A 25,860-nucleotide genomic window follows, 5' to 3' on the forward strand; every position below is an offset into this window, starting at 1 on the left:
AGACATGCACAGTCTCATCACCGTAATTGTAGAACCAGCCAAATTCAGCCATTTGTGATAGTAAATGAAAAACAAGACTGAATTTGTGATACAAGTGTGATGAGAAGACTAATGTGAAGTGGCTGTGTATATAGGCAAGAGAATGCCAAGAGACGCAAAGATATTTAATGCTGACAGGTAGAAGTAATTCTACCTCGTCTCCCTAGACTTTGAAAAAGAATAACAGTCATTGGAAAGAGGAATCATGGTCTAGACCGCACAAGACACAAGAAACAGTGGACTGTTCAAGTACAAAACCATTAATCCTAATCATAGTGACTATTAATCTTCCACTTCAACATATGCGAGTACTAACTGAGACTGTTATTAAATTTCATTCAAAGATAAGCCAAGTAAAGGATTAGACTGAGAAATCAGAACTTAGACCTATACCAGAACTTAACAGTCATCAGAATATAATTTCTTAACTCGAAAAAGGAATGCTCATCTTAGTAAATACTCATACAAGTTCTTAGTTATGAACGTCAGAACTTAATCATCAGAACGTGTAACTAGAACTTGTCCTCAGAATTTGTGCAAAAATGACACAATGACTGTTTATCTAAAATAACATAGACCACCACAGAAATTTTCATCATTCAGATGGAGTGATTAGTGTGTGCATTAAGCTAAATAACAGACAAAGAGTAAAGTCTGATCTACTTCAGTACATCTTAGAAATAATTCATAATTAAAATTTTGCTAAAGAGCTGTCATTATCCTGAAACCTACTGATAAATGAGTTCATGCATGAGTCCACCTCAACTGTTTTTGTGCTAATTTTATGCATCTTTAAAATTCTCTTTTACAGTGGCTTCTCAGTGTAAGTGAGTCACGACTGCTTATCAGAATTTATGCTATTATCAGAGTATTTCTCCAGTAATCATAGAGTGTGAAAAGTCACCAAGAAAATATTTTGCTTTTCTAATGCATATTTACTTAATACCAGCAATGCACTTGGGTCGTCCCTTTCACATTTTTACTCTAGATCTCAAAGGAGTACCTGATTTTATTCTTTGATTTTTTTTTTTTAATAAGAGAGGTCTATCAGCACTTAGTAATAAGATATACAAAGTAAACTTAACAGATGAGTAGCATTATTCTAATTTGTGACTTAGTAATAAGATATACAAAGTAAACTTAACTAAGCTCAGTTATCAGAATTTGCTAGTGTCATAAGATTTCCACTGAAATAATTACTTCTTCTATGGAATCATTTGTTTATTGAAGATTACTAGATCAGTATCTAGCACAGTTATCCTCATAGGATTGAATAGTTACTGAAACAGACATATCACTTATCAGAGTTTAGAAACATATATCAGACAACAGTCAGTACTTAAAGACATTTATCAATTAATGCACAGAATATACAAAGAGATTAATTCTGTAAATACTGATCATAAAGTCTGATAACATAGAACAAGTTTAAGCAGATTTAGAGAAAGAACCTGAAATCATTCCAAGTTCATTTACCAATTTTGTAAAGGTAGCTTCACACAGTGGTTTTGTGAAGATATCTGCTACTTGTTGATCTGTGGGAACAAAATGCAATTCCACTGTACCTTCATCCACATGTTCCCTGATGAAATGGTACCTGATGCTGATGTGCTTTGTCATAGAGTGTTGAACTGGATAACCTGTCATAGCAATAGCACTTTGATTATCACAGTAAATAGGGATTTTGAAATATGTTAACCCATAATCCAGTAACTGATTCTTCATCCAGAGAATTTGTGCACAGCAGCTTCCTGCAGCAATATACTCTGCTTCTGCAGTTGATGTGGAAATTGACTTTTGTTTCTTGCTATACCAAGAAACCAACCTGCCTCCAAGAAATTGGCAGCTACCACTTGTGCTTTTCCTGTCAATTTTGCAACCTGCAAAATCTGCATCTGAGTAACCTATTAATTTAAAATCTGATTCTCTAGGATACCATAATCCTAGATCAGCTGTTCCTTTAAGATACTTAAAGATTCTTTTTACAGCTGTTAAGTGAGGTTCTCTTGGATCTGCTTGAAATCTTGCACAAAGACAGGTAGCAAACATGATATCTGGTCTACTAGCAGTTAGATAGAGAAGTGAGCCAATCATACCTCTGTAATCAGTAATATCTACTGAATTACCAGTATCCTTATCCAGTTTTGTTGCAGTGGCCATGGGAGTGGATGCACTTGAACAGTCTTGCATTCCAAATTTCTTCAGCAAGTTTCTGGTGTACTTAGATTGACAAATAAAAGTTCCTTCTTCACTCTGCTTGACTTGAAGGCCCAGAAAATAACTAAGTTCTCCCATCATACTCATCTGATATCTTGACTGCATTAGGTTGGCAAACTTTTTGCAAAGTTTGTCATTTGGAGACCCAAAAATAATATCATCAACATAAATCTGAATCAAAAGTAAGTCCTTGCCATGGTTGAGATAGAACAGTGTTTTGTCAATAGTTCCTCTGTTGAATCCACTTTCCAGAAGAAACTGAGCTAAAGTCTCATACCATGCTCTAGGAGCTTGCTTAAGTCCATAAAGTGCTTTATCAAGCCTGTAGACATAATCTGGATGTTTGGAATCTACAAAGCCTGGAGGTTGTTCAACATAGACTTCCTCTTCCAATTCTCCATTGAGAAAAGCACTTTTCACATCCATTTAAAAGACAGTAAACTTTTTGTGAGCAGCATAAGCCATGAATATCCTTATGGCTTCTAACCTAGCAACTGGCGCAAATGTTTCATCATAGTCAATTCCCTCCTGTTGAGAATATCCTTTTGCAACCAGCCTTGCCTTGTTCCTTACAATTATGCCATCACTGTCAGTTTTGTTTCTGAATACCCACTTTGTACCAACAACCGATCTATTCTTAGGTCTTGGCACTAAGGTCCAGACTTTGTTTCTTTCAAATTCATTCAACTCTTCCTGCATTGCTTGCACCCAATCAGCATCTTGAAGAGCTTCTTCCACTTTCTTTGGCTCAGACTGAGAGAGAAAAGAATTGTAAAGACATTCATTCGAAGTACCTGTTCTAGTTCTGACACCTGCCTCAGGATTTCCAATTATCAAATCAAGTGTATGTGATTTTGTCCACTTCCTTGCAGATGGAAGATTTTCTCTAGAACTGGATGCTCCCCCATGATTCATGCTGTCTTCGGTTTCATTTTCTGATGCTCCCCCTGAAACCATGCTCTCTGAGTTGGATCCTTCAGTATTTAGATTTTCAGTACTGTCAGTACTTGGCTTATCAGAACTTGACGAATCAGAATTTGAAGAGCCAGATGTATGTTCTGATGCTTCTTGAGATGTGATAATATCTTGAGTATGCTCCCTCTGCATTGGTGCATCTTCCTTTGACGTAGTCACCACAGTTTCAATAACATCAGAGTTTAATCCATCAGAATTTACAGTATCAGGACTTAGACTGTCAGGACTTGAGGTATCAGAATATGAATCTTCATTTTCAAATCTCAGCTGATCATGATCAATGCAATCTTCAAGTCCAGTGATCTTCTTGTCATCAAAAGAGACATTGATAGATTCCATGACCACTTTTGTTCTCAAATTATAGACTCTGAAGGCTTTTGTAGAAAGTGGATATCCAACAAAGATTCCCTCATTAGCTTTTAGATCAAACTTGGATAGCTGTTCAGGATGAGTCTTGAGAACAAAACACTTACATCCAAATACATGAAAGTATTTGAGATTTGGCTTCTTGTTCTTCACCATCTCATATGGTATTTTTCCATGCTTGTTAATGAGTGTTGCATTTTGAGTAAAACAAGCAGTCTGCACAGCTTCAGCCCAGAAATAGGTTGGAAGCTTTGCTTCTTCAAGCATTGTTCGTGCAGCTTCAATGAGAGTTCTATTCTTCCTTTCAACAACTCCATTTTGCTGTGGAGTTCCAGGAGCAGAAAATTCCTGCTTTATTCCATGATTTTTGCAGAACTCTTCCATTATCAGATTCTTGAATTCAGTGCCATTATCACTCCTCAAAATTTTCACAGAATCTTTGATCAATTTATCCAGATGTTTGACATGATCAATCAGGATAGATGCAGTTTCACTTTTTGTGTGCAAGAAATACACCCATGTGTATCTGGTGAACTCATCTACTATGACCAACGCATATTTCTTCTTTGCAATAGACATGACATTCACTGGACCAAATAGATCAACATGAAGCAGATAATAAGGCTCAAGAATTGATGATTCAGTCTTGCTCTTGAACGAAGATTTTCTTTGTTTAGCCTTCTGACATGAGTCACAAAGACCATCAGGAGCAAACACTGATTTTGGCAGTCCTCTCACAAGATCTTTCTTGATCAGTTCATTTATCTTGTTGAAGTTTAAATGAGAGAGTTTCTTGTGCCAATTCCAACTTTCTTCAGTTGAGGCTCTACTTACTAAACAGATTGCAGAACCATCAGAACTTGTTGAAAGCTTAGCTTCATAAATGTTACCACGCCTGAATCCCTTCAGAACAATTTTTTCTTTAGATTTACTAACTATTTCACAATGTTCTACAAAGAAATCAACATGATAACCTCTGTCACAGATTTGACTTATACTCAGTAAGTTGTGTTTAAGTCCTGAGACCAGAGCTACATCTTTAATGATGACATTCCCAAGATTGATATTGCCATATCCCAAAGTTTTTCCAATGTTGCCATCTCCATAAGAAACACTTGGGCCAGCTTTCTCCACAAAGTCTGATAGCAGGGCCTTATTTCCAGTCATATGTCCTGAACATCCACTGTCCAGAACTAAAATATTTTTCCTGTTGCCCTGCAATCAAAAAGACCACTAATTATTAGTTTTAAGGACCCAGACTTGCTTGGATCCTTTGGCCTTTTTAGGTTTGTTAACATTTGCAGCGGATTTAGCATCAGATTTTATGTTAACAGTTTTCTTATCAGAACTTATACTACCAGACTTTGAATCAGAACTTACACTAGAAGGAACAACAGAAACTTTCTTTAAAGAAGGTTTTATTTGATAATAATCATAGTACAAACTATGATATTCCTTACAAGTATAAATGGAATGCCATAAACTACCACAATGAAAACAAGGATCTTGTGGTTTGTATCTAACAGACTGACTCTTAACTCCTGATTTTGTAGATAAGGAGTTAATATTCTTATTCTTCCAGCAAAAAAGAAGCCAGATGGTTAGAACTTCCACAGTTATGACACGCTTTCCTAGGAGCATCAGGAACAGATTTATAGTTATTGCTTTTATTCACACCTTCCTTTCCATTCCTGTTTTTCTTAGGTGATTTTACCTTGTTTGCATTCTTAACATCTTTCAGCTTATGCTTAAGCTGCTTCTTTGTCATTTAGCCTATGTTAACTTTAGCTGTCTTTTCCTGTTTTAGTTTGTCAGAAGCTAATTCCTTTTTAACTTCTGATTTCTCATTTTCAGATTTTTCAGTTACAAACTTAACAGGTTTTAACTTCAGCTTTTGCTTATCAACAGGCTTAATTTCTACAGTTCCTTTTTCATTTTTATTTTCTCCATAACCTTATCCCTCTTTCCAGTTTCCACTGCTTAGCAAATTTTGAGTTGTTTTGCCAGAGTTAGTCCAAGTTCTGATAATCTCTCTCTCCTTTTCTAACTCAGTTTTTAGAGATTCATTCATTTTTAGCACTTCATCCCTAACATAAAAAGCATCATCTCTATCCTGCTGAGTTTGATGGAACATGACTAACTCTTTTTCTAAGAAATCATTTCTTTTCCTAAAAGCAAGATTTTCAGAAGTTAATCTTTCACATGTTAAAGTTTGATCTCTATAACTAACAAACATGGTTTTAAGATATCTTCTCAACTCATTAATATCATCAGTATGAAAAGCATAAGTAGTCTGAGGTACCTTTGTTTCAGCAGCTTCAGAACTGCTCTCAGAACTTGATTTATCAGCATTTGCCATCAATGCATAGTTCTCCTCACTTTCAGAGTCTGAGGTGTCTGTCCAGCTTTTCTTCTTTATGACAAGAGCTTTGCCTTTGTCACTCTTGGTCTTCTTGCAATCAGGAGATATGTGGCCTTTCTCACCACAATTATAACATTTAACATTAGCGTAATCTCCTCTGTCGGACTTTCCTCCTCTTCCTTCAGATCTTCTGAAATTCTTCTTATCAGAACTTATGCCTTTTCTGGAAAACTTCTTTCCCTTCCTGAACTTCCTGTATGCAATCTTTGTGATTCCTTTCACCATAAGAGCACACAGCTTCATCATCTCCTCATCAGCATCAGTTTCAGGCAAGCTTTCAGAATCTGAGTCATCATCACTCTCAGAACTTGATGACTCAGTATCAGACTTTATGATAAGAGCTTTACCCTTGTCTTTCTTTGAGGAAGGTGGTTTGGGGGATTCCTCTTCAGCCTTGAGAGCAACTGTCCTTGACTTTCCTCCTTTCCTCCTTTCCTCTTGCTTCTTTGTTCCATCTCAAGTTCATGAGTCTTGAGCATTCCATAGATTTCATCAAGAGTTGTTTCATCAAGATTGTAGTTGTCTCTTATTGTTGTTGCCTTCAAATCCCAACATTCAGGAAGAGCTAACAGGAATTTAAGGTTTGTATCTTCAAGATCATACTCCTTATTTACTAATGACAAGTCATTCAAGAGTTTGACAAATCTATCATATACATCAGTCAATGACTCATTAGTCCTAGAGTCAAAGTGTTCATACTCTTGAGTGAGTATTGTCTTCCTGTTCTTCTTAACTGTTTCAGTTCCTTGACACCTTGTCTCCAGTGCATCCCATATCTCCTTAGCAGTCTTGCAGTTGATTACCCTATTTGACATTACATTATCAATGGCACTATGCAATAAGTGTCGTACCTTGGCATCCTTAGCAATAGATGCTATATCTTCAGCAGTGTAATCACTCTTTTCCTTTGGTACGGTCTTTGCTGCTTCACCTGCAACTACAACAGCGAGCTTGGTAGGTTTGTGAGGCCCTTCCTTGATTCTATCAAGGTATTCTGGATCTGTTGCTTCCAGAAACATGGTCATCCTTACCTTCCATATGGGATATTCAGATGGTCTCAATATGGGAACTCTGATAGTCTCATATCGACTCTGAGTTGATGTCTTTGATGATTCCTCAGTTTTGGTAGGCTTAGTTGGAGTTTCTGTGTCAGACATGATTGTGTTTGGATCTTTAACTGTATGTGTGTTAACAGAAGGCTCTGATACCACTTGTTAGGTCACACTTTCACTGTAGAGGGGGTGAATACATTGTTTATTACAATCAAATCAAACTTCAAAAACTTATGTAACAGAAAACAAACTTTATTGAAACAATAAACTCTGTTACAATCTGGAACTGTTATCTCTCAGTGATGAACAAAATATCACGAGAGCTGCTAGGGTTACAATAAATAATATTCTCGATAATGATAACACTTATAGTGTAAACCCTATGTCTGTGTTTATATACTACACAGTTACAAGATAATCGCTAATTGATATGAAATATAATTCTGCTTCCTAATATATATCAATCAGATATCTTCTATTCCAAGTATTCCATTCTTCACGGAATTCCTTCTTCATGCATATCTCTTCTTATGTTTATCTTGATCTTCTTAACTTTAATCAGCTACTGTCCTTATCTGATCATCCTTCAACACTTAAGTTCTGATATCTATCTCCTGATACTTATCTCCTGATAACATAAGTACTGATATCCCTTAAGTTCTGACGTCCAGTATAAGTACTGATCAGTTAAGTACTGATTTGTTCTGTTTAAATAAGATCTGAAATCTAAACATAAAACATATTAGCCATGACATTATCAAATATATCTAACAGGGTCAATTGAAGAGATCCAACTTAAGGAGGGAATGAATTTTCTTCTTTGACTGCATCACGAAGGCTTTTGCGAACAAATGTTCGAATTTTGATGCAATCCCAATTCTCAGTCAACAAATCGGGTATGCTCTCATTAATCAAACTGATTTTGATTATGCAAGTGCTATTTTAGGCTTTATTGGGGACAGGATGACAGAAGATAGGAATACAGTTTACTTTGCTAGATTCTGTCAGCTTATTTATAGTTTTTGTTGTTCAGATAAGCCCCAATTAGCTAGTGAGTCCATTTAATGATTCAGACTAGCTAAAAGAGCTTTTAATGACTTATTATCTACTGATAATAAGAAGGCTGTGTTGAGACCCCTCCAAATTCCCATATCTGTCAAATAAGCCTTAATAAACTATGATCCAGTTACATAAACTGCACTATATCCTGATGTTCAACCATCTGAACCTCAACCTTCAGCACCTACCACCACTACACAGGCACCTCAAACTTCTCAATCACAAACAAAACATACCATCAGACCTTCATCTTCAAGGCCAAAGAGGCCAAAGTCTATTCCTCAACCTTCTCAGAAGAGAAGGAAAATGATTCTCAGGGATGAATAATCTGACGGTGAATAGGAAGCACAGGTTCATGCTTCAGAACCTGTGATAATTAAAGCTGAGAATGTTACTTCTCAGAAAGAAACTGCAGCTCAAAGTTCTGATACTTTGAAGAGGAAATCTGTAAGTTCTGATGCTGCAGTAGAAACTCCTTCATTCGCAAGGAGATTGAAGAAAATGAGGGCAAAGAGGTATAATGTCAAATCTCCATCTTAAGATACTGCAGAAGCTGAGGAAGGGGATCGGGAATCTCTGATCTCAAACGAGCCAATTATAATTGAATCTCTGCCGCCTCCAGCTAAAGACCAAGACATTGTTCCTGATACAGTGGTTACACCTCCAGTCTCTCCTCATCATGAAGATATTACAGTTGAAGATTTAGGCTTAAGTCCTAAAATTGACATTCATAGACTACGCATTCCTTCAATTCTGTATTTGGAAGCTCCTACAGAATGTAACACCCCCAGATCCGGGGTCGGGGATCCGGGTCGTCACGGTCTTTCTTTCCACAATATCACTTCACTTAATTAATAATAATTAACCTCATGCTGTGACCCCACACTAACACACACCACAACCCGTTATAGTCTCAGAGATGAAATTGAAATAAGTACAAGTCTTTGAATCCATAATTTAAAAGTTATTACAACCCAAAATGATTACTTAATAAGTTTACAATTAATTGCCATTATTTGCCATAAGTTATAATTATACATAATTGATTCTCAAAAGTAGATGGTCTGATCTACAAATAGATCTACCTCTGCAGCTATAACAGCTATGATCTCAACGGGAAGGCGTGGGGTGCTTCCCACGCTCTTGCGCTGGGTCTGCTTGAGTCTGGGCATCCTTCCTAACTGTTGTTGTGTGATGAAAAAATAAAGCAAGAGTGAGCATTACAGCTCGCAAGATAATATATAGTGTAATCAATAATTCAAGTATCTAATAGATAACTTACTGAAAACCTTTATCAAAAGTAAGATAATTACTTACTGGATATAAGCTTAAAGGACGATGAAGTTACCAAATACTTCACTATACTTATATCATTTATAAGGCTACTTGAACTACCACTATTCAAAGTATTATAGGTTTTAAAAAAAAAGTCATCCCATAGATGAGACCACAAGTTAAGACTTGAATAGATTCAATCTTTGAAATTTTATTGAATGAAATAAAGTTACGAGATACTTTATTTAGTCCCGATATATATCCACATATATATCTCTTAAACATTTCCTGGAACCTCTGTTATGTAAAGTATGAACAGAGTTTGTAACATCCAATAAATTTTGGAAAGGAAAAGAATTTTGGCATAAACCCGATATCTTGCTGATCAGGCAAAGATACCAATAAGTAACCTTTTCTACTAGTAGATGGATGAATCCCCCACCGGTCATCACCCTGGCCACATAAGGACCTTGTGCTGGACCGCCACCCGGCCTCTTACGTGTTGATGGACTGCCACCCAGCCACTTACACTTTGATAGACCGTACCCCGGCATGTCGCTTATGCCGACTCAATTAGATGGGCTTACTTCCCGAACGTTGGGTAAGTAATCAATTCATTTGTTTTCTCAAAATAGCAACCACGTTGCGAATGTAAAATGCACCACAGAGCTGGATCCCCCAGATTTTGAGCGAGTATTTAAATCCCCTTTGAAAGGAAGATCTTAAATATAAAAAAATGAGTTTTGGGGTCCACTCTAACTTTAAAAATCATTTTGAAGACTCGAAAACATTTTTAAGAATGTTTGGAGTACTGCTGATTTATTAAAATAAATCAGTCCCGATATATTAGAAAATATCTGAATATTATTATTTAAATAATATTCTCATAAAGATAATCCTTATAAAAATAATCGAAGTAGAAGTTTTAAAACTTATACTTGAAATGGATATTAAATAACCAAAGATATACTTATATGGAAGTACTATCTTCATTTGAATAATCGAAAATAAGTTTGATTATCGAAACATTATTCTTTAATAAAATAAAGAATATTATTAAATAATAAGTGGAGTCATAATACCTCGAATGAATATTATAAATAATATTCATTAAATAAAATAAACGTAGTCATACATCCTCCAATGAATAACCAATTAATAATCATTAAATATAATAAACAGAGTCATAAGTCCTCGAATGAATATTCAAATAATATTCATTAAATAAAATAAAGTTATCGAATAAACCTTATTCGATTAATAGTTTGGAAAACTATAACCATATATATATAAATATATATATAAAATCTACTCGGGATCCTCGACTCCCGGTTTTAGAAAATGTTTTCACCTTTGGGTCCCTATACTAAGTGTATATGCAAATTACCGCTATCCTCTAGCATAGGTATTATCAACTGAACCAACAGATATATATGGCAAGAATACGAAACAGGCATGCATATGTACCATATCACATGCTATAATATATCGCAAGAATTTGCTAATAACAAATATGCATTTATCGCAAGATCATGCATATACACATATACATCACAACAACAGTTATAACGGGTAGAAAACTTGCCTGAGCGACTGGGGGTGATAAAAGGCTCGGGACGAGTCTGGTAACCTATAAACAACAAGTAAGTTGGAATTAAACCAAAGTCACTTGTAAATCTATACTTTAACTAACTTACACTCTAACGCTTGTTTTGCGCTTACTGATTCTCTTAAGTCACTCGAGTACCCTCGGCTCCACCATTTTTAATAAATTAACCATTACGAGTTTTAAGGAAATTTTTTCGCGGATGTCTTACCAACTGCCTAACACACTTACCATAATTTTTTCATACATTAATTAACCCATTTTGGTCTTTAACCTATGTTTCAAAGTAAGGCGAGGGGAAAAGTTTCGTTAGCGAAACGCCGTTACTTGAAACGGTCGTTTCTCCTAAACCGTGCATCGGAATCGAACGAACTACATATCAAAACGAAGCTTGTAACATGAACTATCTAAACATGGCAATGGTCAAAATCTAGCAGGGAGTTCTCGGGTCCAAATGTTATGAACAAAAGTAGTCTAAAGTAAATCGGACATTACGACGGCTATGTTTACGTGATTACCCAAATTTTATATCACTCTAATTCATCACCAAACAACCCCCAATCCATTCATACAACCAAAGTCCATCCTTATTACATCATAACATCCCCAATAAGTTCAATATTAACATTTATACTTATGCTTAAGCTTGAATTTAACTATACTTAAGTTCTTTTAACCTAAACAACAAGATTCACCATTCCATTTCACTACCACTCCAACCCAAACTCTAAACCACAAGCATTAAGCTACTATATCACCATAACAATAAAAATCATCTTATTATACAAAGGAATATAGGGTTTGGAGATGATATACCTTCCTTGAAGTGGTGGGAGTAGCTAGGAAGCCTTAAGAAGCCTTGAGAAGTCTTAGGGATGCTTGGATCTTAAAGGAAAACAAGAAAAAATCAAGTTAAAAACTTTGAAATCACTATTCAATGTCTTCTTCATTGATTTCTTGAAGAAGATTGAGAAAGAATTGAAGGCTTAAACTCATAAGATAGCCATAACTATGCATAAGGATGACTAGGAAATTATCTTACCAATTTAGGAAGCCTTGATCTTGAGTTTTAAAATTTATTTCTCTTGGAAATGGCAAAAGCCGAGAGCAATCCTTGGTGATGAATAATAAAATTTTGTTTTGATGAGAAATGATTTGTTTGGCTTGGTGGATGAAATTAGATTTGTTTAATTTTAGGTCAATTACCCATTTACCCTTGATTTTGTGTGGTTAATATTCCACCACATTTCCTTCCTTCCCATGTCATGCTTATGTCATGCTATGATGTCATCTTTCCCTCCTTGTCCTCTTCTCATTGGTTGGGTGACATCATCCTCTCTAATACCTTTGATTAACTTCCTAATTGTTTGCCTAATGACCACTGATCTGTTATACGGTTCGCTTAACTTTCGTTTTCGTTTATCGTTTGAGGGATCATACCCGGGATCTTATTACTTAGGTTCCCTTAACCTTTCTCAATATATTATATTCCTTTTCTGATCCTCTCTTATAATCCTTTAATTTAAATCCTTTTTATCCTGTTACCTTATACTCAATTCTTTCCGTATCTAGTGGATTTCCGGGAAAAATCAAAGTGTTCGGAATTGGATTCTGACGATCTTTACATACACTTATATACCATATAGAGTACTAATAAAATCTCAGAATATCCATAACAGAACCCGTACATAGTGTGACATGAAAAGTTTTCTCATTCAGCAAAAACACTATTCACAAGGGTTACAAAAAGTTCAAAATTTTGGGGGTTATTACAGTCTCCCCTCCTTAAAAGGATTCCGTCCCGGAATCAAATAGAAAACAAATGGGAGTACTTTTCTAGCATTGCGCTCTCTAGTTCCCAAGTTGATTCTTCTACATTATGATTTTGCCATAGTACTCTGACTAGCTTGATCACTTTGTTCCGAATCACCTGCTCCTTCTTATCTATAATCCTTACTGGCTTCTCCATGTAAGTCAAATCTGGTTGCATATCCACCTGCTCGTACTCCACTATGTGTCTGGCATCCCGATGATACTTCCTTAGCATTGACACATGGAACACATTATGAACTTGTTGCAAGTTAGGGGGTAAGGCTAGCTCGTAAGCTAACTTTCCAATCCGTCTTAATATCTCAAAAGGTCCAATGTACCTTGGGCTTAGTTTTCCTTTCTTTCCGAACCTCATTAATCCCTTCCAAGGGGAAACCTTTAGCAGTACTAAGTCCCCGACTTCATATTCCTTGTCCTTTCGGGCTAGGTCTGCATATTTCTTCTATCTGTCTTGGGCTGTTACAAGCCGTCCTCTGATAAGATCCACTATGTCTTTGGTCCTTTGGACCACTTCGGGTCCGAGCATCTTCCGCTCTCCTACTTCATCCCAGTATAAGGGAGATCGACACCTTCTTCCGTACAGGGCCTCATAAGGCGGCATTCCGATGCTAGCATGAAAGCTATTGTTATAAGAAAACTCGATCAACGGCAAGTGGTCATCCCAACTTTCTTTGAGGTCTATTGCACAGACTCTCAACATATCCTCTAGTGTCTGGATGGTCCTTTCACTCTGCCCATCCGTCTGGGGATGGTACGCGGTACTCATATTTAACTTGGTCCCCGCACATTCTTGAAAGCTCCTCCAAAATCTGGAGTTGAACCTGGGGTCTCGGTCTGAGACAATGGACGCTGGGACTCCATGTCGCGTCACTATTTCCTTAAGGTAAATGTCCACCAGTCTATCGACTGTGTATCTCTCATTGATAGGAATGAAATGGGTTGACTTTGTCAGTCGGTCTATAATTACCCATATGGCGTCATGATTGGCTTTCGTCCTTGGCAAGCCTACAACAAAATCCATCGCTATCTGTTCCCATTTCCACTCGGGAATCTCCAGGGGTCGTAAAAGTCCACTGGGTCTCTGGTGCTCTGCCTTTACTCTTTGGCAAGTCAAACATTTGCTTACCCATTATGGATCTCCTCTCCAGTCATTGACTTTCTGCCTTCATTCATTATTTTCTCTTGGCACGATCGGATCTTTTCCAATAACTCCGGCTGCATTGAGATCTCAAAAAGCTTTTCAGTTCCGGTTCCGATTATCTTTACTTCTATTTCCATTCTTTCAAAATCCCTAATTAACTCCTCCGAAGTCGTTATCATTCTGAGTCTTTCCTTACTACTAAGGGCATCAGCCACCACATTGGCTTTCCCCGGATGATAGAGAATCTCACAATCATAGTCCTTGATTAGTTCTAACCATCTCCTCTGGCGCATGTTGAGCTCTTTCTGCGTAAATATGTACTTGAGGCTCTTATGGTCTGTGAAAATCTCGCACTTCTCTCCATACAGTAGTGCCTCCAAATTTTTAAGGCAAATACTATTGCCGCGAGCTCAAGGTCATGAGTAGGATATCTAATCTCGTATTCCTTCAGTTGTCTCGATGCATACGCAATCACTCTACAGTGCTGCATAAGCACACACCCTAATCCTTTGTGCGACGCGTCACTATATATCACAAAATCTCCTTTTCCGTCCGGCAATGCCAACACCGGGGCCGTTACCAACCTTTTCTTTAATTCCTGAAAACTGTTCTCGCATTTCTCCGTCCATTCAAACTTCTCTGTCTTACGAGTAAGTCGTGTCAAAGGGGCTGCGATCTTCGCAAAGTCCTGTACAAATCTACGATAGTAGCCGGCCAATCCTATGAAACTCCTTACCTTTATGGGTGTGGTTGGCCTTTCCCAATTCGAGACCGCCTCTATCTTGGAGGGGTCGACCAATACTCCTTCTTTATTGATCACATGTCCTAAAAATTGTACTTCATTCCGCCAGAATTCACACTTCGAGAATTTGGCATACAACTGTTCCTCTCTGAGTATTCCTAGAGCTATCCTCAAATGCTCTGCATGTTCTGCCTCAGTCCTTGAGTAGATCAAAATATCATCGATAAAAATTATCACACACTTGTCCAAGTACTTCTTAAATACTCTATTCATTAAATCCATGAAAGCCGCTGGGGCGTTGGTTAATCCAAAGGACATTACCAAGAACTCATAATGCCCATACCTGGTACGGAACGCTGTCTTGGAAATATCTTCGGGTTTAATCTTTAGTTGGTGATATCCAGTTCTCAGGTTAATTTGGGAAAAATAAACAGCATCCTTTAGCTGGACGAACAGATCGTCTATTCTAGGTAATGGGTACCTGTTCTTTATGGTTAGCTTGTTCAACTCTCGATAGTCGATGCACAGCCTCATGCTCCCATCTTTCTTCTTAACAAATAAAACTGGTGCTCCCCACGGAGACACACTGGGTCTTATCATACCCTTATCCAAGAGTTCCTGCAATTGGATAGCTAATTCCTTCATTTCTAACGGGGCTAACCGGTAAGGTGCTTTTGAAACTGGCGCCGTCCCGGGGGCCAATTCAATAGCAAATTCAATCACTCTATCGGGTGGTAATCCCGGAAGGTCTTGTGGGAATACATCTTCAAATTCGTTGACTACTGGAATATCTTGTAAGTTGGGCACCTCCTTCTGCGTGTCCACCACATAGGCTAGGTAGGCCTCATTTCCTTTTCGTAGCATCCTTCTGGCCTGGGCCATAGTCAAAAATTTCTGCGTCTGCCTCTTTCCTCTAAATATAACTTCTTTCTTCCCTGGGATATTTAACTTAACTTTCTTCCCTTTACAGTCTATCTGAGCATCATTGCTAGATAGCCTGTAATAACCCCAATTTTTGGAAATTTTTGAAACCCTTATGAATAGTGTTTTTGCTGAATGAGAAAACTGTTCATGCCACGCTATGTAGGGGTTCTGTTATTGATCTTATGGGATATTATTAGTACTCTATGTGGTATATAAGTGTATGTAAAGATCGTTAGAATCCAATTCTGAACACTTTGATTTTCCCGGAAATCCACTAGATACGGAGAGAATTGAGTATAAGGTAACAGGATAAAAAGGATTTAAATTAAAGGATTATAAGAGAGGATCATAAAAGAAATACAATATATTGAGAAAGGTTAAGGGAACCTAAGTAATAAGATCCCGGGTATGATCCCTCAAACGATAAACGAGAACGAAAGTTAAGAGAACCGTATAACAGATCAGCGGTCATTAGGCAAACGATTAGGAAGTTAATCAAAGGGATTAGTGGGAATGATGTCATCCAACCAATAGAAAGAGGACAAGGAAGGGAGGATGACATCATGAGGATGACATAGGCATGACATGGGAAGGAAGGAGGTGTGGTGGCTTTGTAACCACACAAATTCAAGGGCAAAAAGGTAATTGACTAAAGCAAGCACAAAAACCAAGCAACCAAGCCAAGCAAAAATCATTTTCATCAAAAATCAAAAAGCAACCAAGGCTTTGTTCTTGAAGCTCTCGGCTTTTTACTATTCATAAGGCAAGAACAATTCAAAACTCAAGATCCAAGCTTCCTAAATTGGTAAGATAATTCCCTAATCATCTTCATGCTTAGTTAGGACTATATCATGAGTTTAAGCCATTAATTCCTTCTCAATCTTCTTCATTTAATCAAAGAAGAAAACTATGAATAGTGTTTTCAAGTTTTTTAACTTGAAGTTTTCTTGTTTTTCTTGAAGATCCAAGCTTTCCTAAGACTTCTCAAAGCTTCTTAAGGCTTCCTAGCTCATCCCACCACTTCAAGGAAGGTATACCATCTCCAAACCCTAGATCCCTATGTATTATAAGATGATTTTGATTAGTAGGATGATATTGTAGCTTGTTGTTGTGATTTAGAGTTTGGGATTTGGAATGGTAGTAAAATGGAATGGTAAATGTTGTGGTTTTGATTAAAAGAACTTAAGTATGGTTAAATTAAGCTTAGGCATAAGTATAAATGATTAAATTGAATTGGTTGGGTGTTGTTAAGGGAAGTGGAACTCGTGACGACCCGGATCCCCGACCCCGGATCTGGGGGTGTTACAGAAATGGTATCAGAGCTAAGCGTTATAAACCTCAGAGATGATGGGACGTTAAGATAATAAGTTCACTAAGATAATAAGAACTCTTGCCAAGTTCATAGTCGGGCTACCTAACGTAGCACTGACAGATAAAACCCTTACGGGAACCCTTATAAGTATCGTGATAGTAACGTAGTTCGTTCTCGTATAGGGCAGCGGAGCACCGAACCTTGAGGTTCAGGAGCATCAACATGAGGATGTTTTATTACAAGTTGGAGATCAAATTGTGAATCCGATGGACTACCCTAATGAGGGACCGGATGAGGTTCAGATAGAGAATGTTGTGGTTGAGGATGTTATTCCGGAAAGGATTGTGGCTGAGGAGGATCTCATGGAGGATCCTGATGAGAATGAAGAGAGGACCGCTGAGGAACTGATGACCATAGTCAGGGCGACTACCAGAGCAAGAATGGCCGCGAGGGTGGCCCTAGAGGATGAAGAGTTACCAAGGGCACAAAGGTTAATGAGGGCAGAAGGAGTGGGGCCTTCCACGACCCCAATTATACCAGTATCAGACCCTCTTCCAGAGGCTCCTGTAGACATCCATGAGGTTCCACCAATTCCTGTCCCATCCCCTGTACAGAGCCCAGCACATACTGAGGAAATGCCACCTTTATCCCCTGAACCATTGTCACCTGATACCGTGCTTGGTTATCCATTTGGATCTCCTGGGTCTGCACCACCCGCACCCCATGGACTGCTAGATGCTACCACTCAGGCTTCTCTTATCGCCAATTATTATATGACTTTGGGTGGCCTGTCTGAGGCCCGTAATGTTAGGAGTGATCTGTTGGATCGACTTACTGCACCAAGGATTGAGGGCGGGATACTTCCGGCAGGATTAGCGTATAGCATGGAAAGGATTGAGGCTACCACCCGTGTTACAGCTAGAGGCCATCTTGAGGGTCAGGTCGATCCGGCTCTACTTGCGACTATCTTAGACCTCATCACCTCTGTGATGGAGCAGGTTAGGGATGTCGTGCGTGCTCGCATCTCTTAATCCATGGTAGTGTGTAGAGCCAGAGCAATCAAACAAGGGTTTCATGTAGCACCGCTTTTGGAGGATTAGCCTAAGTGATGAATGATTAGTTTTAATGATGAGATGACTATCTACGGTAGTACTTTTGGGATAGGAGCGATAAGTTCAAATGATGTAACCCTCTGTAATATGTTCAGTTGTTGTACCCTCGAACAAATGGTTATGTATATATTCGTTAATTTCAGTTCAGGTCAGTTTGTTTGTGATAAATCACATTGTTAATTGCTCTATTAACACTTAAGAGAGTGTCATGAAGTTTATCGAACTTAAGAATTCATGATTTACAATCGTGCAAGGACTAAACGAAGGGGAAGACTTAAGCAAAGTAAGTAAGACAAATATCCGGAGATTCTCAAAATTTTCCAAGTAATATGCCCCCACAAGGAAAAAGATTAAGGGCAAACCTGGAACGTGATAATTAGGGAGGTTGCAATTAAGATATAAAGAACCCGGAATATAATAAAGTGGAAAATGAAGATTTTAAATTAAAAGATGACTCCAATTATGGGGAGTAGGAAGAAATATTTAGACTAAGAAAGCAAAAGTCGAGCGAGATAAGGAGACCCGAGACGGTACTCCTATACAGAAATTCATGAACCTGTCTAAACAGAACTTATATTTTATTCCCAACCACCACCTTGAGGAAACAATGTGGTGTGAAATTCTTTCATGACCTTTAAATCATTAAGCTCTCAGAGTTCCAAGGAACAAGTTGACCTAGTCGAGGCAAGAGCCTGACTAAAGGAAATATAGGAATCATTTGAGATTCTAAATGATTGACGAATCACAAAAGACTGTTTTTATCACTCACCCTCCTAAGAGAGAGACCACCTGCTGGTGAAAGGCCAAGGAAGGCACGGAGCAAGAGATTATAATAAATTGATTATAGTTCAGCCAATTGTTTTCGGGAAAGTAATTCCCAAGGTTATGGAATAGTGTAAAAGCTTTAGAGCCAGAACAAAGGCAGACGAGTATGATGAATTATGAATCTAAGTTGTAAAGGTTATCAAGATTCGTTCTGAAGACACGAATCCAGAATGACGGGATGTTTGAAATCAATGCTTATGTTGTGTTGGTTCATGAAATAACGATAAGAGAAAGGAATATAAAGGCAAGAGAGTTTGAGGAATGATAAGGGAGTTGGGTATGAGGAAACCCTAAAGACTCGTAGAAATAAAAATAGAAAAGTATGTAATCGTCCGGATGAGAGTGATTCACCATGAGTTAAATTGATGGTTGAAGGTATAAGAGATACATATATTTTATCCCCTGTAAGTTGGGAAGATTCGAGGAAACCTTGAGATAATTCGAAGGATAAATAATGAGACGCGGATAGACTGAGGAGACAAGAAAGTAAGAAATTAGGAAAAATTGGATGAAGGAAGTGACCTTCAAGAATGTGAAGTGTAAGACCGGTGGCTCGATACCCAGAAAGGGAGACGCCAGGTATGAAAGATATCCCAACATTGAGGTAACTGTTGAGATAAACAACAAAAGTAAATAAGGAATTATTAAGAAGAAGTTCACGTTGAACATGACCAATATCTTCCAGAACATCCATGTTATCATTACCAAATCAGGAAAGAAAAGCGGATGACCATTGTTATCTTTTGGAGGCCATATGGATTGACCTCAATTTGAATAAGGATGCTATTATGAAGTTAGGCATAGACTATCGAGGTGGGAATGATGAATAAAATAATCTATCAAGGATATATGACTTGGTTTATCCATGGATGGATGCATGTACCTTTTCAAAGGTGGAATTAAGGATAGAACATCGGTAACTTAAAATGAATCCTAGGGGAATGCATAAAGGTTGGCATTTCACCCTTAATAGGGATAGTGTGAGTTTTGACAATATGAATTGGAAAGGATTAAGGTAATAACAACCTTTAAGAATCAGTGGAGAAATTTTTCAGAAGTATATAGACAATGATTCTGGTATAAAAAAAATGGTATCTTGATATGCCCTGTATCTAGGGAATACAGGAGGAACGATTCAAGGATAACCTTAGAGGTTTTACAAGGAGAAAGGTAATATTCAAAATTCTCAAAAATAGAAATGTTGATAAAGGAAATATGACGTAATTATAATGATGCCAAGTGGGGCACGTGTTAAACCACGAGAAAGTATGGATCGAACCAGTAAAGGTCGAAATTGTTCCGGGCAATTAGGACCTAAGATAAAAGATGTTCTAAGTATGATTGAGCGTCAGTCATGACAGTGATTAACCTCTAAAGACTGAGGCAATAACTTATGGAAAAATGGTGATTTTTTTTTACTCATCAGATTTTAAGGAAAACATCTTCACATAAGCTGTGATTGAAATAAGGTAGAAAATGTATTTGGAGGTGGTTAAAATGACATTGACTGTAAGGAAATTTTACTATCAGGAAAGGCTAAAGAGGTGGCCGACACTTTAAAGGTAAGAGGATAATTATAGGCGCTTGTGCCAAAAGAATACAGTGATGATGGTTAAAACTGTGAAGGTTGTATTATGGTTTGGAAGATTGACATTCCTCCTGATGACAGTGCAATACCCAACCGTAATAGTAGTTGGTAAAGGTTTAATTCGTGTAATCGCCATGAACGGGCTATCTATCTTAGAAGGTCCTATCTTGAGATAAGCCAGGACCATGTTTCAAAAAGGACTAGACGAACCTTTGAGTTAAGTCTTCTATTTAAGGCATAGGATTAAGAATGGTATTAACCTGCTATCGTTGCTTTGATTGAAACTCTTCTACAATTTTATCTGCTTCATGTCATGAATGTACGTCAGGATCAGGAGTGTTCTTCATGAATCAAGAATGGTGATCATGTTACCTCCTTAGAAGAATTCGATATGATATGAATGGACTCTGTATGGTTAGCTATTAAAACTTCATGGAAAACGAATGACTACAGTAGGTAAACGGTGGGCCATAGTAATGCAGGAATGATTCTGAGAGTAATGAGCTGATTACTTACAACCGTGAGAGTTGTATTGGAATGGATGTTGAGAGTAAGTACCACTAATCGGGTCGTGGTGGTGTATAAGTTATCATTGATAGACTAATTAAGTCGATTATCTACCTATGATATATTTATTCCTTCTTATCGATAAAGAGTAGTATTACCCATACGAAGAAGGTTGCGGTATAGAAATGGATTCTAGTAACGATGAGGTCTAGAATGAGATCCCAGATTCGATTTTCGATATCGAGGGAGTTTCAAAGGTGATTGTGTATAAGCTCGAGGAAGAGCATGGGTCCATAGAATGATGGACGGAATGGCGAAAATATTTAGGCACGTGAAATGCGATGCTATAATACTTGATGTTGATATAAATACATATATGTTTTGTTCTTCTATGACAAACCTCTATAGTTCAGAGGTAGATTCCAAGCCAGATATTTTATGGCAATAATTTTTTTTTTATGAATATACAATTCTCTTCAATTCGTTCTTTTCTCTTCTTTTCATTTCATGTAAGCTGAGAAGAACAACCCTTCCAGAAGGGGAGGTATTGCCGAATGACTATCTATCTGTGTGATAGAAGCCGAGTAGGGTACCAGCTATTGTTTAATTGCTTGTCAAGTACTAAAGGCTGGCCACCTTCTGTACTAACTATGCGATATAACAAGTGTTCATGATCATAGTGATCTCTCAACAAATTCCTTTACTTCTATATGATTAATCAAACTTTGGAAAATAGAAACAACTGAAAAAGGAGTAATAAAGTGGTGGTAGTATGCGGAATGGGAACACATTCGTGATACTAAGGTTGACGTGGTTATTAAAAGGTTATAGAACGCTAACAAGCAAAAGTATAACCCGTATAATATTAGGAACGGAAGGTAGTAGCGATTACGAACTGGAAAAGAATGGGTATGGAGAAGCAAGAGTTCTAATGATTAGAAGCTATGATGAGAGTCTGTGTAATAGACTTGAAAGAATTTGGAATGATCACTTAACGCGGATTAAGTTATCTTACGATAATAGATCATATGTCAGTATTGAGGTATCGCCTTATGGGATCCTTGAGGGAAGACAATGTCGATCTCCCTTATGTTAGGATGAAGTTGTAGAGCGCAAGATGCATGGACCCGCAGTAGTCCAAAGGACCAGGGATATAATAGATCTAATCAGAGGACGACTGGTAGTAGCCAGGAAGGACATAAGAAGTATGTCGATTTGACACGAAAGGACAAAGAATAGGAAGGAGGTAACCTTGTATTGTTAAAAGTATTCCCTTGAAAAGAATTAATGAGATTTGGAAGGAAAGGAAAGCTAAGTCCACCAATTGTTGGACCCTTGGATATATTAAGACGTTTTGGGAAGTTAGCATATGAGCTACCCCTACCCCCGAACATGTAGTAAGTTCATAGCATGTTCCACATATCAATGTTAAGGAAGTGTAATTCGGATGCCAGACAAATAGGGGCATATGAGTGCATAGACACGCAACCCGACGTAACCTATATGGAGCAACCAAGAAGGGTTATAGAGTGAAAAGGAACGAGTGCTTAGGAGAAGGGTTATCAAACTAGTAAGAGTTTGATGGTAGAACCACAATGTGGGAAAATTGACTTGAGAGTTAGAAAGTGCAATACTAAGAAAGTATCCCTATTTATTTCTATCTGATTCCGGGACGGAATCCTTTTAAGGAGGGGAGACTGTAATAACCCCAATTTTTGGAAATTTTTGAAACCCTTATGAATAGTGTTTTTGCTGAATGAGAAAACTGTTCATGCCACGCTATGTAGGGGTTCTGTTATTGATCTTATGGGATATTATTAGTACTCTATGTGGTATATAAGTGTATGTAAAGATCGTTAGAATCCAATTCTGAACACTTTGATTTTCCCGGAAATCCACTAGATACGGAGAGAATTGAGTATAAGGTAACAGGATAAAAAGGATTTAAATTAAAGGATTATAAGAGAGGATCATAAAAGAAATACAATATATTGAGAAAGGTTAAGGGAACCTAAGTAATAAGATCCCGGGTATGATCCCTCAAACGATAAACGAGAACGAAAGTTAAGCGAACCGTATAACAGATCAGCGGTCATTAGGCAAACGATTAGGAAGTTAATCAAAGGGATTAGTGGGAATGATGTCATCCAACCAATAGAAAGAGGACAAGGAAGGGAGGATGACATCATGAGGATGACATAGGCATGACATGGGAAGGAAGGAGGTGTGGTGGCTTTGTAACCACACAAATTCAAGGGCAAAAAGGTAATTGACTAAAGCAAGCACAAAAACCAAGCAACCAAGCCAAGCAAAAATCATTTTCATCAAAAATCAAAAAGCAACCAAGGCTTTGTTCTTGAAGCTCTCGGCTTTTTACTATTCATAAGGCAAGAACAATTCAAAACTCAAGATCCAAGCTTCCTAAATTGGTAAGATAATTCCCTAATCATCTTCATGCTTAGTTAGGACTATATCATGAGTTTAAGCCATTAATTCCTTCTCAATCTTCTTCATTTAATCAAAGAAGAAGACTATGAATAGTGTTTTCAAGTTTTTTAACTTGAAGTTTTCTTGTTTTTCTTGAAGATCCAAGCTTTCCTAAGACTTCTCAAAGCTTCTTAAGGCTTCCTAGCTCATCCCACCACTTCAAGGAAGGTATACCATCTCCAAACCCTAGATCCCTATGTATTATAAGATGATTTTGATTAGTAGGATGATATTGTAGCTTGTTGTTGTGATTTAGAGTTTGGGATTTGGAATGGTAGTAAAATGGAATGGTAAATGTTGTGGTTTTGATTAAAAGAACTTAAGTATGGTTAAATTAAGCTTAGGCATAAGTATAAATGATTAAATTGAATTGGTTGGGTGTTGTTAAGGGAAGTGGAACTCGTGACGACCCGGATCCCCGACCCCGGATCTGGGGGTGTTACATAGCCAGTCCATTCCCAAAATTATATCAAATTCCCCTAACTTAAAAGGAATCAGATCAACACTGAAAGATTGTCCCCCTATGCCTAACTCACAGGCGGAGTGAATCAGATTAACAAGAATAACTTCATGGTTGGCTATTTCTACTTGTAAGGGTTATATCAAGGGTTCAGCTTTAAGTCTTAATTTACGCGCAAAGTCCCTTGATATAAAAGATTTAGTTGCTCCCGAATCAAATAAAACGTTTGCACTGACTGAATTTAGAGAAAGGGTACCTGCTATCACATCTGAATCTTTCATAGCATCCTGGACTGTCATGTTGAAAGTCCTTGCAGTAGGTGGCTTATTAGAAGCAACCCTGCTTGCTCCCGAAGCTGCTGGTTTGTTCACTGGGCATTCCCTCTTCCAATGACCCGGGCGTCCACACTGATGACAAGTGGTGGTTGGGCGGGTAATGGGGGTTGGCGAAGTGTACTTGTCCGAATAATGACCCTCTCGACCACACTTGAAGCAGATTATCGGCTTTCCTTTACACTCCCCAGAATGCATCCTTCCACAAGTGTTACAGGCTGGCAATGGGGGTCGAGACTGGTTGGAATAGGACATTCTTGACTTCTGGCCACTCTGGCTCACATTCACGCTCATGGGCCGCTTAAACCCAGTGTTCTGTCCCGGTAGGGACACTGCTCCTCGATTAAATCTAGTTGGGAAGCTCCTTCCTGCTGAACCCCCACCCATGCTCATACTTTTCCTCTTTATTCCATTCTTTTCTCTTTCCTTCTGCATCTGTTCACTTCCAGCTTCTACAATTGTTGCCTTTTGCACCAGAGTGGCATAATCCGTAAGCTCAAAGATTGCCACCCTATTCTGAATCCACGGTTTCAGTCCCTGCTGAAACCTCCTAGCTTTCTTTTCCTCGGTGCTCACAAACTCCGGCACAAACATTGACAACTCAGTAAATTTTGCTTCGTACTCTGCTACAGACAAGTTATTCTGCTTTAGCTCCAAGAACTTGAGCTCCGTCTGGTTTTCCATAAACCTCGGGAAATACTTTCCCAGAAACAACTGACTGAATCTCTCCCAGGTTATAATAGCATCTGTCTCCATGTTTTTCTTGGCCTCCCACCAGTAGTTAGCTTCTCCTTTCAGAAGGTAGGTAGCAAATACAGTCTTCTGTGCCTCATCGATACTCAGAATCTCAAAGGATTTCTCCATTTCCTTTAACCATGCCCTTGCCTCAACTGGGTCGGCTGATCCGTGGAACTCAGGGGGCTTAAGGGACTTAAAAGCCTTGAAAGAGTTTGCCACAACATTGTTATTTCCTTGAGGGGGTGGGTTGGGTTGACGTTCCAAGTTCTGCCTTAGGAGTTGCATGAACTGGCCCATGGGATCCATGCCTGGGTTTGGTACTGGTTGCTCAACCTCAGTTTCTCCTTCTTCAGCCTCTATCTCAAATCCCTCAACATCATATGTTTCCTCTTCCTCTTCATACAGGGAGTCATCCTGTTCCGCATAATCCTCGTCTTCCTCTTTACTGTGTTCCTGGTTCCTATCATCCTAGTTATGGCTTCTCTGGTCCTCAGATCCACGGTTCGCCCTACTTCCAATCTTTCTTGGCGGCATGATACTGATAATAAAAAAAATTATTGGGAAATTTAACGTTAGGTCACAATCATATACAACATTGTGCCTTGCACAACTCTATAATGGGGAGAACGTATCTCACAATTCTATTACATTATCACAGTTCTAATAAGAAGTGCAGTAATAATAATGATAAAAACAGTGACCTCGTCACTAAGGAACTGAACCGAAAGGAAACAAATATATACATAATGCGAGAAATACATAGTTTGATCTTGTCAAAAGTACAACAGTGCTACAGCCATCTGTCCCAAAAGTGATACACAAGAGTCTATATGTCTAGTCAGAAAAAGGGA

The sequence above is a fragment of the Apium graveolens genome, chromosome 8 (assembly GCF_009905375.1).
Source record: "Apium graveolens cultivar Ventura chromosome 8, ASM990537v1, whole genome shotgun sequence".
Classification (NCBI taxonomy): domain Eukaryota; kingdom Viridiplantae; phylum Streptophyta; class Magnoliopsida; order Apiales; family Apiaceae; genus Apium; species Apium graveolens.